This window comes from Theropithecus gelada, chromosome 6, assembly GCF_003255815.1.
Source record: "Theropithecus gelada isolate Dixy chromosome 6, Tgel_1.0, whole genome shotgun sequence".
Lineage (NCBI taxonomy): Eukaryota > Metazoa > Chordata > Mammalia > Primates > Cercopithecidae > Theropithecus > Theropithecus gelada.
In genome coordinates, this window is record NC_037673.1 from 68,815,033 (window position 1) to 68,833,502 (window position 18,470).

General features: G+C 41.4%; 1 long non-coding RNA gene across 1 annotated transcript; it reads left to right on the plus strand.

The window, feature by feature from the left end:
- The first annotated feature begins 2,429 nt into the window (after positions 1-2,429).
- LOC112627142 lies at positions 2,430-3,290 on the plus strand. Its single transcript, XR_003120020.1, has 2 exons — positions 2,430-2,480; positions 2,808-3,290. It is a non-coding gene; the product is annotated as an uncharacterized LOC112627142 (long non-coding RNA).
- The last annotated feature ends 15,180 nt before the right edge of the window (positions 3,291-18,470 follow it).

The window sequence follows — 18,470 nt, forward strand, 5'->3', positions numbered from 1 at the left end:
CCCAAAGTGCTGGGATTACAGGCATGAGCCACCGTGCTCAGTCCAGAGTTCTTCACATTCTGAAAAGAATGTAAAAATATCTCTTGCAGTGCTGAAAACAACATACTCTCCACTCTAAAGGATCCAGAGCCCCAGTGCAAGTGATGATATAAGAAAGATGTGTCCAGTGCTTAGAGGAGGACAGTCAACCAGCAAAAATACAACAGCAAATGCTGTCTTCATAGCAAAATACTAGGACTGTAGAAAGAGGAAACAATGAACCCAAAGGTAGTCCATGCACGACGAATTGGATTTTCACCACATCCATAATAACTGAACAGTCCATCCAAAGCCTGAAGCATGTATACAGCTTACCAAGGGTGCAGTGATGGGAAAAGCACAATTCTAGAGCCAGGCAGACTGGGTTTGAATCCCAGTTCCATTACTTACTAGCTATGTAACCTAGTACTGGTTGCCTAACTTCTCAGACCTCAATTTTCTTATCTGTAAAATGAGCATTCATTCGTTAGTTCAGCATTTATTCAATGCTTACTACGTGGCAAACATTGCACTAGGTCCAAAGTAATATAATGATGAATAAAACAGGCTTCTTGTGAGTTCCAATTTAAATGAAATAATGCACGTAAAGCACCTCGTACAGAGACTGGTACATGGGAGATGATTAATGATTTTTATTTCCTTTCTCCTTTTTTATCCTTTCACAGATGTAGAAGTAGCTAAATCCCAAACAACTGTTTGTTCATCAAAAGATAAATACTATCATCTCTCCCTCCAGCACAAAGAAAGCATCAATCCATGGACTGGCTCCTCTCAGGAGAATTTAGTGTCTCAAGTGTGAAGTCCTTTCACTGGAGCTTGAGATGAAGGAGAAGAAGGAATTCTAAAGGTTCCCCATCATCCACCTACCCTGACCATCCCCCTGTATTCTGGACCTACCCTTGACTAACAGTCACGTAGTGTAGGGAATAGAGTACAGAAAGCAGAGGATGTGCTGGTTCATTTTCCTGAGCCACTTACTAACCACCTGACAGAAGGTGAGTCATTTCAGCCAAAAAGAATAATAGCCATCATCTACTGAATTCCTTAAAAGTGCCCCCACTAGACTGAAAATTCCTTGAGATAAGGATGGACTTACTTATGCCCCTCCTTTAGTGACTACCAAAGTGCAAATAGTTGGCACTCAAAATACATTCATTGAATATAAAATTGGGATCGTTCTTTTTTCCTGTTTTTTCTTTTTCTTTTTCTTTTTTTTTTTTTTTTGCCTGCTTCATTTTTCCTTCATATAAAATTGGGATCATTCTGCCCTACCCATGTTGTAGGGTTTTTATGAAGATTAAATGAGTGCACTTCTATAAAAACTCTTTGAGGTTATAAAATATGCAAATGTAAGGAATCTGCCTGTTTCGGGTCTAGGAAAAAAGTAGAAAAAAGAAGAAATGAAAGAGATAAAACAGAGCTGGGAGTGAGGCAGGCAGCTACATTTGAAAGCAATCTGAAACCACTCAGAGGTGGAGGAAAGAGATTTAAATTTCTGCAAGAATGTAAAGGCCACCTCCCACACAGCCCATCAGTCTTTCAGGGACTGTTCTTCAAGACCTACTCAAAGACATTCTGTCCTATGACCAGCTTTAGGGTAATGGGGAAAAGAATTATGACGGTCACATCATATGATGAAATACCAAGTAGCATTTCAAAGGTCATGCTTCAGAAAGTCTGTTCATGATATGGAAAATGCTTAAGCACAAATTATGTAATTTTAAAAATAAAGCAGTTGAGATCTTAATTTTGTAAAAAATAATATATATATAATAAAAACATATAGAAGCAATGAGAAAAGACTGAGCAGAGATATATCAATAAGTTACCAGTAATATATTATTATTATAAGTCATTTTAATTATCTTTTAAATATATAGGCATTTTGTATACACTCTTCAATGAATAAATGAATAATTTGAAATATAACTCTGCGCACATGCGTGTGTGTGTGTGTGTGTGTAAACATATTCTATTCTTCACTGTTCTAGCCAGGAACTGATTAAGATCTGAATCAATTGTTCCAAGAACCCAAATCACCAGGAACTGAATCACATTCAATCACCTTGAACCAAGTCCCAGTTGGAAAAAATGAGACCCATAATTCAGCTTTTTGGTTTTGTCAGCTGTAAGGCTAGATTAGGCCCTTTCCCCTTCAACCCTGGAGGTTAGATGCCTGGTTTCAGCAACGGCTCTTCTTCTAATAGCTGTGTGCTCTCAGGCATCACTGCCCCTCTCTGGGCCTCTCTTCTGTGCTATAAAATGATGGGGCTGCAATCGGGGCCACCTGGCCAGTTGTTACGTCACTCGTGAACTTCTTTTGGTTCTTTTCCTCTGTGTTCTGCTTGTTCCATTTCGCTGCCCCTTACAATTCTTCCCAAAGAAAAGAAGTGAAACGCAAATGAGTTTTTTGAGTTTTTTGTTGACACGTCTAACTGCAGGTTGGAAAGCTTGGGGGCTTTGGCCCTGGTTGGGTAGGTTCTGCTCACTGGGAAATCAGGCCTCAGCTGGCTCTGATCCCTCTCCCTTCTCCTAATCACTGCCCTGGCTGCAGAACTCTGGGCTGGCACCAGAACAGCAGCCAACATTTGGCTGACACAGGACATAATTTTTAATCATGGGAAGGCAGACATAAGTACAAAAGGCCTATTTTCTTCACGCAGGTTCAAGTATCTGCTTTTGGGTTATGTCTGTCTGTATTTGGCAGGGCTGGTCTTGGGGAAGGTTCGGGATTCATGACCAAAAGGTCAGTCTCCTTCCTTTTCCAGGATGGAAGCAGCACAAATTGTTCTGATCAGGGAGCAATAACATGCCACGACCCCCAGGGCTCCCAGGCAGGCGGAGGGGGCACCCAGTCTCAGCAGCCCACGACCTGCTCGGCCCCTGCCAGCCACATGCCTCACATTTCCCCAGCTCCAGCCTCCTTTCAAAGGCCCTTTATTAAACCACCAACTATTTGCTGTCGAGACATTTAGGATGAAATCATTGTGTTAAACAAATAAACGCAGCTTCGTCCAGATTTCTGCTCTGGGAGCAGAGTAAGAAAATAATTTCTGTCTGCTCGCCACAAAAGCGGCTGGAAAGGTCCAAAGAAAAATATTATTTTTACTCCATTGTGTGAAATATTGTCCTGGAGGATCTGACGGGCTGAGCGTTTGAAGAGTTTGTGCTGGCAGGTTTCAAGGGTCCCCTGGGTCGGCCCCCTGGGATTGTTTTCTGCATTAATAAACTTAGCATGATGTGTGTTAAAAGGAACATTCTGTTTGCTTTGTAAATAAGGGATGTCAAACAAGAAGCAGAAGCCTTACAGACACTAGGTGATGTGTTCTCAGAGAGGGGAGAGGGAGGCGGGTGGGAGAGGCACCCTGGAAAAATGGGCATCACTGGGGCTCCCTGAACTGAGCAGAGGCCTTGTTGGGAAAACAAATCAGTCTGTTTGAGTCCAAACCAGGCCATTTCCTCACTGATCCTGGTGGGAAAGCTGCACACTTTGCCCTGAACCAGCAGGATACGGGCTTGGGAAGGAAAGTTCTCAAGTGTCTGTCAGCTGTGTGGTGGAGGAGAGATGATGGCGCCCGGCAGAGGCTCTCCCCCCACCCGCACCCCCCCTCCCCTCCCTTTTGGAGAAGGTTCTTGGCTTGCCGGGGTCTCCCAGAGCTGGAGGGCAGGAGGGGGCAGAGGTTAAAGCCATATCTTTGGGAATGATGATCTGGCTCTCACCCCCTCTATCCCTCTCATACTCCTTCCTCAAATGTCACTGCAGCCCCAAGTGGGTTCCCCTGTCAAATTCCTGATGGGTCCTCGGGGACGCTGACATCGTGGGAGACACATCACCCTGGCCCTGTGATCCTTGCCTCTGCGGGAAACCTGCAGGAGCCAGGGCAGGATGTGTATCGTCTCTGGCTCAAGTATTTGCTATTTTCACAGGTGCCTCCCCTGGCCCCGCAGCCCTCTCCGTTTTGTCCGCAGTCCGCTCCAATGTTATTGAAGGCTCCCCAGACCTCCCAGGAGTTCTCATTTCCACCCGCTGCCCTGCTGTTCTCTTCCCTTTCTCCCTAAATTCTCCATTCCCCTCTGTGGTCCTGGGAGGAATCCCTTGCCATCCACTTCTATTCTAGAAAGTCCTGGCTGTCTCCTTGCCCACAAAAGTTCAAACTGTTTCTTGAAGCTTTGGAAGAAGGGGACAACAGGGAATCCTGAGTTCTGTTTAGTGAGAATCACAGACTATCAGACCTTCAAGGGCCTAGACACAGAAACCAGGGGCCTGCCCCCAGGCACCCTTAGAATCACCTGGAGAGCCTTTACAGGTTCTGTTTTCTGAGCCCACACCCGAGTAGTTCTGCTTCGGTTACCTTGCGGTCATCCTCAAACCTCAAAACTTTGTAAAGTTTTGGTGACTCCAGTGGTGGATAATTTCAAGCACAGCAACCAAGCACCCACGCCAAAACTATTGCTCTTACCCACATGCTTATTTCATGGAGGAATAAATGATGTGCCTAAAATCTCTGTATTAGTTTCCTGTGACTGCTGTAACAAAATGCCACAAACTGGGGGGCTTAAACGACAAGATATTTTTTCTCTCACAGTGCTGGAGGCTGGAAGGCCAAAATCAAGGTGATTTTGGCAGAGCCAGGCTCCCTCTGGAGGCTCTAAGGAAGGGTCCTTCCTCGCCTCTCCCAGCCTCCCTGGGCTGCAGGCATTCCTTGACTCGTAGCTGCATCTCTCTCTCTCTTCACTTTGCCTTCTCCTCTCTTCTGTCTATGTTATTTCCCTCTTTCTTATTGATACAGAAGCGGGGCAGGGAAGTGCTGGGTAGAAAGGTGTGATCCCTGGCGAGGGCTCTGTGCCCACAGACCGAGGTGAGGACGGGCATTTCTGTTTCCCTGCCTAAATGTTGCATTTCTCAAGACCACCATGGCCCGCCATGCCCCCATCCTGTGCCTATGAAAACCCTGAGACCCTAGCAGGCAGAGACACAAGCGGTTGTACATCAAGAGGATGTGGAGAGCACACCAACAAGCACCAACAGGGCAGCAGGCCATCGACTGGTGGAATGACAGTTTGACCAGGGCAGTTGGAGGAGAGCCTGGGCTGCTGAGTGGCCCAGCTCTAGGGGAAAACCATCTCCCTTCTGCCTCCCCTATCTGCTAAGAGCTATTTCCACTCAATAAAACATTTCACTTATTCTCCAAACCCACATGGTGATCCAATTCTTCTACTACACCAAGGTATGAGAGCACTGAAGAAGCGAGCCACATCCCCCATCACACACCCTGCAAGGGGAACAAGAGGACTTTTCCCATTTCATTATGACACTGGTGATGGCATTTTGATCCTACCTGGAAAACCAGGATGAGTTCCTCCTCTCAAAATCTTAACTATATCTTTTGCCATATAAGGTGATATTCACTCTTCTACCATAGGAGGTGATAATCACAGGCTCTAGCAATTAGGACATGAACATGGTTTTTAGGGGGCCGCTGTTCAGTCTACCACAGTCCCTCAGTCAGCGGCTGAGTCAGGGCTGTAATCTGGATCTTTTTATTTCCTTTAGAGCGTATCTGCTGCTCTACTCCATTTTTAGCAAGCAACAAATCATCCTGAAAGATCTATTTTAAAAGGTGACCCCCTATCTGAGAGCATCTGGGACCACACACTTCCTTTTGAAGTAGTGTAGAGTGAATTTATGTGCAGGGTCTTGTAGTCAGAAGACTTGAGTTCAAATCTCAGCACTTACTTATTTTGCCAATTTCCTTGTCTGTACATTGGGGGTAATCACGTAGACTTGTTTAAATGGTTAGCTGAAATAATGCATGTAATGCACTTAGCAGAATCAAGCACACAGTATAGGCTTGATTCGTTTGCTAGGGCTGCCAAAACAAAGTACTGCAGTCTGGGTGGATTAGACAACAGAAATTTCTTCTCTCCATTCTGGAAGCTGAAAGTCAGCAGGTTTGGTTTCTTCTGAGGCCTCTCTCCTTGGCTTAAAGTTGACCAACTTCTTTGCGTCCTCACATGGCCTTCTGTCTGTACTTAGGCACTCCTGGTGTCCCTTCCTCTCCTTATGAGGACACAAGTCCTGTTATATTAGGACCCCGCCATTTTGACTTCATTTGGTGTTTATTATCACTTTAAAGCCCTATCTCCACATACAGTCACAGTGTGGGTTAAGGCTTCAACATATAAATTTTGAGGGAAAACAATTCAGTCTATAACCAAAGTTTAATGTTAGTTATTAGTATTATTATTGGTCAGGCAGGGGTTAAATATTTTATCATTAAAAACTATTAAATGGTGGCTCACACCTGTAATCTCAGCACTTTGGGAGACCCAAGTGAGAAGACTGCTTGAGCCAGGAGTTCAAGACCAGCCTGAGTAACATAGTGAGACTCCCGTTTCTACAAAAAAACTTAAAAAAAAAAAAAAACTAACCAGTCGTGATGGCACACACCTGTAGTTGCAGCTACTTGGGAGGCTGAGATGGGAGGATTGCTTGAGCCCAGGAAGTTGAGGCTGCAGTGAGCGGTAATCATGCCACTGTACTATAGTCCGGGTGACAGGGCAAGACCCTGTCTCAAATAAAAAACAAAAACAAACAACAACAACAACAAAACAATTAACACCCACACACATGCTCTTTTTGTCAAAAATAAGGAATAAACAAAATACGCAACAGGTATATTCCTAATGCAACATTAGAAACCAATGAGCTGAATTAAAATTGAACAGTGAACGGAGGTACTGGAAGCCCTCACTTGGGAGGCAGGGGGCAAGTGGGTCACACTGGGAAAGGGGCCAAGACTGCAGAAGGTGACAGATCGAGTGGGAGCAATTTCAGGGAGTTGCACAGAGCTCTTCTTCCTGCACTCATCACTAAGTGGTCTCCAAGGAATTGCCACCTGCTTGGCATCCTGGCAAGCTTTAGCAATAGCCACCCCCAGCCTGCTACCCTTCCTTGCTAGTCTATTTTAAGAGTAATATGAGCAAAAAGAGTCAGGGAAACTTAAAGGTACCTGAGAACTGTCAGAAATTAGAGGCTGTCATTTAGAGCCTTTGAAATATTTCATGTTGCTTTTTTAAAATCCCTGACTTTCCCTAGCCAGTATTAAAGGGAAAATTCTGGCCGGGCACAGTGGCTCACGCCTGTAATCCCAGCATTTTGGGAGGCTTACGTGGGCAGATCACGAGGTCAGGAGATCAAGACTATCCTGGCTAACACGGTGAAACTCTGTCTCTACTAAAAATACAAAAAGTTAGCTGGGTGTGATGGCACCCACCTGTAATCCCAGCTGCTTGAGAGGCTGAGGCAGGAGAATCGCTTGAACCCAGGAGGTGAAGGTTGCAGTGAGCTGAGATCGCACCACTGCACTCCAGCCTGGGTGACAAAGGGAAACTCCATCTCAAAAAAGAAAGAAAGAAAGAAAGGAAAGCAAGAAAGCAATAAGGAAGGAAGGAAGGAAGGAAGGAAGGAAGGAAGGAAGGAAGGAAGGAAGGAAGGAGGGAGGGAGGGAGGGAGGGAGGGAGGGAGGGAGGGAGGGAGGAAGGAAGGAAGGAAGGAAGGAAGGAAGGAAGGAAGGAAGGAAGGAAGGAAGGAAGGAAAAAGAAAAGAAAAATTCCTCATGGCCAGGCTCAGAGCACATCTCCCAGCATCATGGAGTTGCTGAGTTTCCCCATCATGTTGCCATTTTTAGCAGGCAACACAATTCCACGGGAAGATCTACTTTAAAAGGTGACTTCCTTAGGCCTTGTCTTCTCCCCTCTGACACACTCCCATGGGGCAGCTCCATCTCCATCACTGTCTCCCAGGAATTTCTTTTCCTCATCTTGCCCCATGAGCAGTGGGTGACCAGAAATCCTGATTTTGCTCCTGGAGGAAAATTCAAGAAAGTAAGATATGGGTAAAGCCTGACTGTTAAGGTCACTTCATAGTGAGGGGAAGCCAGGCTGGCCCGAGCATCTTCCCAGTGCTTCATGCTAGAAGGCAGCCCAGGCCAAACCCCACAAGAAAGCATGTCCTGTCTCCACAGTGTATAATCAGAACAGAATGAAAACATTCTTCTCTAGTATGTTTAATATGTATCCGTTTCCTCTGCTAGTTAGTGCCACTTGTTTTCCTGCTCTTGACTTCTCTTTAGCTGGTTGTTTTTTCATATAAACTTCAAAGTTATAGCCAACCAAGTATTTACACTATACCAGGAAGGGCTCTTTAAAGATTGTAGGAAAAAAGATTAAAACTCAGTAGTTTCTGTACTATCTCCTACACATCTTCATGCAGCTACTTTTAATGGTGCTTCTGGCCTCTCCTCCTTGCATTGTGGGGTCTGCCTATAGCATAACCAAAGCTCGGCCACCGAAGGAGTAATAACAGCTTAAATTAGCTCCAGCTATGTATAGAATCAGAATCATGACGTGATGACAATGTTTCCGTGGAAGTTTTAAATAATACTAGAGGATCACTCAACATCTTACAACTGCTGCCGTCTTCTCTGGCGTTCTTGCTTCCAACTTACATTAGAAGATGGGATTGTAAGTCAAAAAATGTTCTGCACAAAGCCATGAGTTAAACTGAACCAGTTTCTTTGTCCCTTTAAGTTGAGATATCTGAGAGTCTACAAGTCTTCAGTGAAACAAAGAGAAGGCTAAGGATTAGTCCCATGCAGGCTCCTGCAGGGAGGGAACAGCCCAAGGGACAACCAGGATCTCAGAGTTCAAGATTTCTTGTTTTCAGAGAGCAATAGAACTTCTTTTTTCCCTCTGTACCTCCTTTAGTTTTACTTGCTTATTTACTTTTAAGTTAGGGTATAAATTACGTACAACAAGATTTATTCTTTTAATTGTAGAGTTCTGCATGTTTTGACAAACACATACAATCATGAAACCACTCCCACAATAAGATATTAAACAGTTATATCAATCCCCCCACCAAATATTTCTATATTCCTTTGTAGTCAGTCTCTTTTCCCACCCCCAGCCCCCGGAAACCACTGTTTTTTCCCAGAACAGCATGCAAATAAAATTATACAATATGCAGTCTTTTGGGTCTGCCTCCTTTTTTCATTAGCATAACGCATTGAGGGTCATCTATGTTTCCATGTTATTGAAATATTGTAATATGTTCTTTTTCTGTTTTTGAATATAATTCCATTGTATGGATGTACTATATTTTGTTTATCTTTTCACCAGTTGAAGGACTTTTTTTCTAGGTTTTGTTGGTATGAATAAAGCCACTATAAATATTCACATACAGATTTTAGCATGGACATACATTTTAAGCTTCCTTGAGTAAATACTTGGGAATGAGACTGCTACATCATGTTAAGTGTTTGTTTGGCATTATCAAAAACTTTAAAACTGTTTTCCAAAGTGGCTGTGCCATTTTGCATTCCCACCAGCAGTGGATGAGAATTCCAGTCACTCCACATTCTTGCCAGCATTTGGCATTGCCAATTGTAGTTTCTTTTGAAATGCACAACAGCCTTGTTTTTTAGAAAAAGAGGTTAAACCAGTAAGAATGTGTGACTTATTCAGCTGACTAAATAGTCGAGCCAGAATTTAAACTCAGAACCCTGGACAGTTCTAGACTAAATTTAGTCCAGTGTTTTAACTTTCCTAATCTCATCCCCCTCTACACAGCTCCACCACAGTCATAAAAGCCAATGGTTTAGCAACTATAACAACTGTGACAGCCAGCAGTCTAGTAGCTACTGGAGGAGTAGATAGGTTGGGAGCTCCCCCAAAACCCTATCCCCAGAGAATCAGCACTATTTGATTTGGCTGGCAACTTGCTGCAAAGCCCTGTTCTCAGGGTTTCTCTTTCTTTGATGTGACTCAAAACTTTCTATGTGCAAGCAGCCTGTCCACAGGGTGCTTGTTTAAAGCAATCAGTTGCAATTGTCTAATTACATCTGAGGCAGCATTAACAGTCACAGCTAACAAGAGGCTGACCAAAAATCTTAAAAGGAAAAACTAGTACATTAGATGTTCATAGGGAAATTTGCAAAGCTCAGACATATTTCTGGGAATCTAGTAAGCCATGCAAATGCACAGGACTGTGTGCAAGCCCAGAGCTGTCTCTATGTCAAGAAAATACCTGAGAAGATCCAAAATTCTCACCTCTTACTTTGAGGCTCTGCACTAGCAGAGAATGAAGGTTTGGATAGAGTTGTGATCTACTTGCTAGAACATGAAGGACATGCTCCAACACAGAGAGCCTCTTGGAAAAGGCTGGGAGACTTATCCGTCAAGAGTTTAATAAAATCTCTGTCTAATCATTAGACTGCTAAGCTAACCAACCAGAGACTTAAAGGTCACACATGACAAAAAGTACTAAGTCCAAGAGGGTCACTAAACAAACAAACAGCAGAGGCAGTAACAATTGCCTGAAAAGTATGGCCCATACACAGGAGGAAAAAAGCAGTCAGTAACAACTTTTCCTAAGGAAGCTCAGATATTAGACAGAAACATTAATTCAGCTATTATAAATCTGTTCAAATAACTAAAGGAAATCATGGGTGAGGAATTAAAGGGAAGTATGAAAACAATATCTCACGGAACAGAATATTAATAAGAAGATAGACATTATTAAAAGAACCAAATAAAAATTTGGGGTTTGAAAAGGATAATAACTAAAATGAAAAATTTACTAGAGGCTTGTATTAGTCAGGGCTCTATAGAGAAACAGAATCAATAGGAATATCTACATTTATAGCTACAGAAAGAGAGAGAGAGAAGAGAATATTTATTAGAACTGTCTCACACAATTATGGAGTCTGAAAAGTCCCATGATATTCTATGTGCAAGCTGGAGAACCAGGGAAGCAAGTAGCATGACTCAGTCCAAGTCTGAAGCTCTGACAACTAAGAGAGCTACTGGTGAAAATCTTGGGGTCCAAAAGCTGGAAATCATAGAGTTATGACGTCTGAAGGCAGGATTAGATGTGTGTTCCAGCTCCAGAAGAGAGAGAGGGGAAAAAAAATGATTTTTCTCTGTCTCCTTGTGCTTTCCAGGCCCTCAGTGGATTGAATGGTGCCCACCCACATTGGGTAAAGGGGTAGAGGGGTTCTTCCTTACTCAGTCCACTGATTTAAATGCCAATCATTTATGGAAACACTCTCACAGACATAGAAATCATGCTGTACCATTTATCTGAGGTATCCCTTAATCCAGTCAAGTTGACACTTAAAACTAACCAACATAGGACTCAACAATAAATTTTTTTTTTTTTAATTAAAAAAAAAATTTTGAGACAGTATCTCACCACGTTGTCCAGTCTGGTCTCAAACTCCTGGGCTCAAGGTATCTGCCCATCTTGGCCTCCCAAAGTGCTGGGACTATAGGTGTGAGCCACTGCACCTGGCCTCAACAGCAGATTTTAGACAGCAAAAGAAAGAATCAGCAAACTCAAAGACCTATCAGTTGAGATAATCCAATCTGAGGGACAACAATAAAACAGAATAAAAATACCTGAAAGAAACTTAGAGACATGTAGGATACCATCAAGTATATTACCATATGCATAATGGGAGCCCTAAATGCAGAGAAGAGAGGGAAATAAAACAGAATATTCGAACAGATAATGGCTGAAACGGTTGATGAAAAACATTAATCTACACATCGAAGAAGCTTAACTAACTCCAAGTATAAACTCAAAGAATTCCACACCTAGACACATCAGTCAAAACATCAAAACAAAAAACAAAAAGAAAATCTTGAGGGCAGCAAGAGAAAAGCAACTCATTCATACAATGGATGCTCAGTAAGATTAACAGCTGACTTCTCATCAGAAACCATGGAGGCCATAAGGCAGTGGGATAACATACTTAAAGTGCTAAAAAAAAGACTGTCGGTCAAGAATTTTATATCCTGCAAAACTATTATTAAAAACTAAAGGAGAAATTAAGACATTCTAAGATCAACAGAAAAGGAAAGAACTCATTGCTAGCAGACCTGCCCTTTAGGTAAAAATTAAAGGACTCCAGAGAGTAACTCAAATCCACAAGAAGAAATAAGGACCACTAGTAAAGGTAAATACGTTGGTAAATATAAAAACAGCATAAATTATCAATCTCCTCAAAAGCCACAGTGGGTCACCACGGCATATGTAGTTGCCCAAAGAGCCAAAATCTCGAGAAATTTTATCTTTCACAAACGCAGATGTACAAAAAGGACATCTCTTCATTTCTTGAGGAAGTTTCAACATTTTTATTTACATACACAATGCTTACACACAAAGTCAGCTTTGTGATAATGCACTTTTATGGAGTCAAATCTGCAAAAGAAAAATACATAAAACAAATTAGAATGCTCTAAAGTCTTTAAACAATTTATGCCTCCAGTATTGGAAATGATGTGAAGACGAAATACATAGCATAGCAAATTAGTGCTATGTGTGAAGGGGCAGATGTCATACATGATTGAATAATTTTGCAGGAGAGATTTCCTGTAATTTTTACTTGCATTTTTAGTTCTTCCATAATCTTTGAAACACTCACTACAGTTCTATTTGGAGAGTGGTTGTGGTCTACAAAGTTTGCAAGCATCTGCTGTACATTTGAAAGTCTAGTTATTGCTTGGGCGTTGCAATTAAGTGATTTTGTGCTTTTGCAGCACCAATAATAATTAGCTTTTAAATGTTTACCCTTCACCATTAAGTAGCCTTGTACACTGATCACAGCCTGGATCAGTTGCAAATTGCAAAGGAAAAATTTCATGGATCTCTTCTATTGTGCTGGAAGAAAAACAGTAAGAAGGGATAACATTTGGCTTCCCTGACACCAAATCTGTATTAGTCAGGGTTCTCCAGAGAAACTGAACCAATAGAATATGTATATAGATATATGGAGGGGATTTATTAGGAAAATTGCCTCATGTAACTATGGTGGCTGAGAAGTTCAACAATATGCCCTCTGAAAGCTGGAGAACGAGGGATGCTGGTAGTGTGGCTCAGTCCAAGTCCAAAGGTTTCAGACCCAGGAAAGCTCATGGTATATCTCTCAGGTGGTGTAAGTTCTGAAGTCAAGGCCAACAAGCTTGGAATTCTGATGTCCAAGACAGCTGATATGGTTTATCTCTATGTCCCCACCCAAATCTCATGTCAAATTGTAATCCCCGTGTTTTGGAGGAGTGGCCTGGTGGGAGGTAATTGAATCATGGGGGCAGACTTCACCCTTGCTGTTCTCATGATGGAATTCTCATGAGATCTGGTTGTTTAAAAGTGTGTAGCACTTCTGCCTTTGATCTCTCTCTCCTGCCACCATGTAAAAAACGTACTTGCTTCCCCTTCACCCTTCCACCGTGATTGTAAATTTCCTGAGGGTTCCCAGCCATGCTTCCTACACAGCCTTTGGAACTGTGAGTCAATGAAACCTCTTTTCTTCATAAATTACCCAGTCTCAGGTAGTTCTTTATAGCAGTGTGAGAACAGACTAATACAGCAGCAGAAGAAAAGTATGTCCTAGCTCTCAAAGAGAGAGATGAAGTGGCCTTCTGTATTTGTTCTCTCCAGGTGCCAGCCAATTGTATGGTGCCCTTCAACACTGAGGGCAGATCTTCTGCACCTAGTCCACTCAGACTCACACTAATCTCCTCTAGAAACACCCTCACAGACATGCCCAAAATAATGCTTTCTCAGGTTTCTAAATATTCCTTAATCCAGTCAAGTTGACACCTAAAATTAAGTCCATGAATGTGGTCCTTGTCAACCTGGCACCTGTAGGCAGCTCCTTAAACCATGCTTAATCTCCAAACAGACAATAATAAGGTTATAGTTCCTCTTAATATGATGCAACTATCATGCTTACAACCAAAAATATACTAATCTCATCCCCAGAATTCAGCTTTCAGGGTTTCAACATTCAGAATTTTAATCTTTTAGGATTATAATTTTCAGAATATTAGACATTAGAAATTTTAGACTTTAGGAATTTTAGAGTTCAGGGATTTTGATCTTAGGGATTTCAATATTTAGGATTATGGTGTTATGGATTGTCTTTCGGGATTATGATCAACACTGTTGAGAAAGACACAGCTATTCAAAGTGACTCAAGAAGAAAGAAAATCAGTATAGACCTATGAGAAGTAAACAGACTGAATTAGTAATTGAAGAACTTTCTGCAAATGAAAGCTTAGACCCAGAGAGTTTCAAGGGTGAATCCTACTAACTGTTCAAAAAACAAGACCAACCCTTCACAAATTCTTCCAAAAAATAGAAGAGGGAACTCTTCCCATCTCATTTTATAAGGACAGTATTACACTGACACCAAAATCAAAAACATCACAGGAAAACTAAAGACCAATATCCCTTATGAATATAGATGCAAAAATTCTCAAAAAATACTATCAAACTGACTCCAGAAACATATATAAAGGACGACATGCCATAGCCAAGTGAGATTTATCTCAGGAATGCAAAGTTACCTCAACATTAAAAAATCAATCAATGTAATATACCATAATAATAGTGTAAAAGACAAATACCCCATGATTAGCTCAGTGTGTGCAGAGATAGCATTTGACAAAATTTAATACCTTTTCATAAGAAAGACACTCAATGAACTTTAGCTAGAAGCAACAGGGAGCTTTCTCATCCTGATACATGCCACTTATGAAAAACTTATGGTGAATATCATACTTAATGGTCAAAGACTAAATGCTTTCCTTCTAAGATCAGAAATAAAACAAGGATGTCTGTTCTTGCCACTTTTATTCAACAATATACCAGAAGCACTAGACAGGGCAATTAGACAAGGAAAAGAAATAAAGGGCATACCTCTGTATTCACAGACATAATCTTGTATGTAAAAAATCCTAAGGAACTCACACAAAAAACTTCTAGAGATAAGTGGGTTCATCAAAGTTTTAGGATACAAGATTAGTATTCAACAATATTACACATTAACAATGAACAATCTAAAATGAAATTAAGAAAACAATTCCATTTATAATAGCATCAAAAATAATACAATATTTAGAAATAAATTTACCAAAAGAAGAGTAAGGCATTTGAAAACTGCAAAACATTGTTGACAGAAATTGAAGAAGACCTAAATAAATGAAAAGACATCTTGTGTTCATGGATGGGAAGATTTAATAATGTTGAGACAATAATACTTCCCAAATTGATCTACAGGTTCAATCAATCTCTATAAAAATCAAGCCTGCCTGGTTTTTTTTTTGGTTTTTTGTTTTTTTGTTTTTTGGCAGAATCTGACACAAAAAGCACAAGGGATGAAAGAAAAAAATAGATGAACTGGACTTCACCAAAATTAAAATTTTCATGTTTCAAGGACACTGTCAAGAAAGTGAAAAGACAATCTATGGAATGAGATAAATATTTGGAAATCAGATATCTTATAAGGGACTTGTATCTAGAATATGTAAAGAGCTCTCACAATTCAATAAGAAGAAAAAAAAATGACCCAATTAAAAAATGGGCACAGGATTTCAACAGATGTTCATAGAAGCATTATACATAACAGCCAAAAAGTGGAAACAACCCAAATATTCATCAACTGATAAAGGGATAAATGAATGTGGTATATCCATACAATGAAATATTGTTCTGCAATTAAATGGAATGAAGTTTTCATACATGCTACAACATGGGTAAACCTTGAAAACATTATGGAAAGTGAAATAAGCCAGACACGAAATGCCATATATTGCAGGTTCCTGTTTATACAAAATGTTCTGAATAGACAAATCCACAAAGACAGAAAGTGCACTAGTAGTTGCAAGGGGCTGGGGGAAGGGGCAAATGGAAGAGTGACTGCTAAAAGATATGGAATTTCTTTGGAAGGCATTGAAAGGCTTTTGGAATTATATAAAGATGATGATTACAAAATTTGGTGAATATACTAAAAACTACTGAACTACATTTTGAAAGGGTGGGCTTTATGGTATATGAATTATATCTCAATAAAGCTGCTATTAAAGAGAAAGAATAGATATATGTGTGTCAACATACTCAGTCAGGGAAAAGTGTGGGAAGAGGAAGGAATAGTGGTCAGGAACTAAACTTGGGGATGAAAAACCCAACTTCAACACTTATTTGCTCTATGACCTTGAAAAAAGCCATTCAAACCCCTTGAATCTCATTTTCTACATTTTACATACAGGAAAAATTACATCCCCCTCAAAGCTTTTATGCGGCGTAGGTAAGACAGTGTCTATGAAAGCATCATACGACCTATAAATTGTTATTTAAATGTTAGATACAATCCTAAGATCCTGAATTGTCCTCTGGAGCAGCAACTCTTTCCATAAGATTTGAGCTGCTTGAGAATGGCAGAGGCACTTTTATAGATTATGTCCCTTTTCTCTGGCCCCTCAGTGCTTAACACAGCATTCAGCATAATAGATACTCACTCCATAAGTGTATTTCACAATTGAGCACCAGGGCAGGCCTGGGGCTATACACAAAAAGATTTGATTGTATGGTCAAGAAGGTCAGGCAAGTGGAGTGGAGCAGGAGACAAATACCTAAACTCATAAGTGTTTATAAGTATGGTACATGTAATTACATGCATGTAACTACAATGAGATGAGGAGATGATCACGTGTACATATTTATCCATTTCAACATATCTCTTCTGGAGATACAGGATGAGGACTTATTGGGTGAGATATTTGTGTCTCCCACAATTGGATCTTCCTGCTTCCAACGGAGGGGAAAGGTTGAACATGGTTCAAAAACATTTCTTAAGATATTTGATGTTGGCTATTTATGGGGATAAAAACAACATTAACACATGATTGCTAATAGAATGGGAACTTGAAAAACATCATACTTCTGCAGTGAGGAACCATTCTTAGCTCACACCCTTTCCTGGTAACTTCTTGATTATTTTATCTTAAAAACCCTAATAAAAACACCATGTAATGCCCTCCAACACTGTGTTCTAAGTGAGGCTCCAGAGGGTAGATCAGCCCATGTATTTTCTAAGTTATTTATAGAGTTAATGCCCCACAAGGGAGGCATTAGATGGACCCACTTCTATTAGGTCATATGTTGTTCATAATGGATTCCTGGGAATCCAGTTGTTGTTTCCTAAGATTCCAGGATGTCATGACCAAAAATATACATTTTTAAACCTCTCCACCTCCAAAGCTCTGCTCAAAAGGAGTGGTACTGCAGCTTTTTATTCTTACTATTGAAATGTTTCCATTGATGATTATTTGGCCTAGCAACTTCCAAAACCTTGGTATTTGGAATAGCTTGCTAATGTTTTCTTAAATTACATCCTCTTGTGGGTCCATAAAATACTAAAGTTATTACAAATAAATAAATGGAGTTTCTCTTCATGATGTAAAGCAGCTTTCAATGAAGTCATTGAGGGGAAGTTTGGTTTGGAAGGAAGCAGTGCCTAACCGGGGCAAAGCACTGCTTTCCACCCATGGGGGCTAGACACGCTGGGCAGCAGCTGCTCCGAGTCAGCTGAACAAAGCAAATCCCTGCTGCTCCATTTCTTGTTTTAACTTTCAGCAGAAAACACAAGATTTTAAAATGCCGCCTTTCCCTAAAGTCCTCTGCATGTGGGGACCATGGCTCAGCCTCCTCAGAGCTGGTTGAAGAGAGAGGATTTGTCCGTGTTCACTCCCCCACCACACCAAAGTGGACCAAGCTGAAGGCCCTGGAACAAGGGGACAACTCATTGGCATTCCTAAGGCTGGCATACCTTGTCCCGACCCATGAGACTGTGGCCACCCCCAGGCACAATGGAAAACACATTCTTCAGGACGAAATAAAATTAAGATGCAAAGGCAAGCTCCCAGGAGAGAAGCAGGCTGCGTGTGCTTGTTGTGGGTGCCTTCCAGATGGCATCTTCTGTGGCACATCCTGGGAGGGAGCAGTTCTCATGGGAGTGTTACACAGAGAACCTCCTGGGTACCTGTGGGCAGCCCCCCGGCCACCGCCGCCCAATCTTCTCCGTGGCCTAAAACTGGGGCGTGGCACCCAAAGTCTGTGTGGAAATAATCACCATTCACCTACACAGTCAGGGGCCAAAGAGCCGACATCCCACAGCTCTCCTGGTTGAACAATTTCCGTTTCTGCAACTTTAAATACAAGGCAGACTCTCCTCTGTGCAGGGTTTCTCTTTCCCAACTCTCCCCTACAAAAACAATTTTCCTGTGCTCGTATTAACACAGAAATGTACTTTTCAAAGAATAATACAGGAGTGCTGTTAGGAGTCAGGCACCATCTGGAGCCAGAATTATAAGGATGCTGCCACTGTTTTTTGTTGTTTTTTTAATTATAGTAAAAGAAAAAAAAAAAAAAACAACACATAACCCAACTCCAAATGCTGGTTGAAGATGTGAAGCAGCAGGAACACTCCTTGATTGCTGGTGGGAATACAGAACGGCAAGGCATTTGGAAGATAGCGCAGTGGTTTTTTACAAAGCTAAACATACTCTTACCAAATGATCAAGCA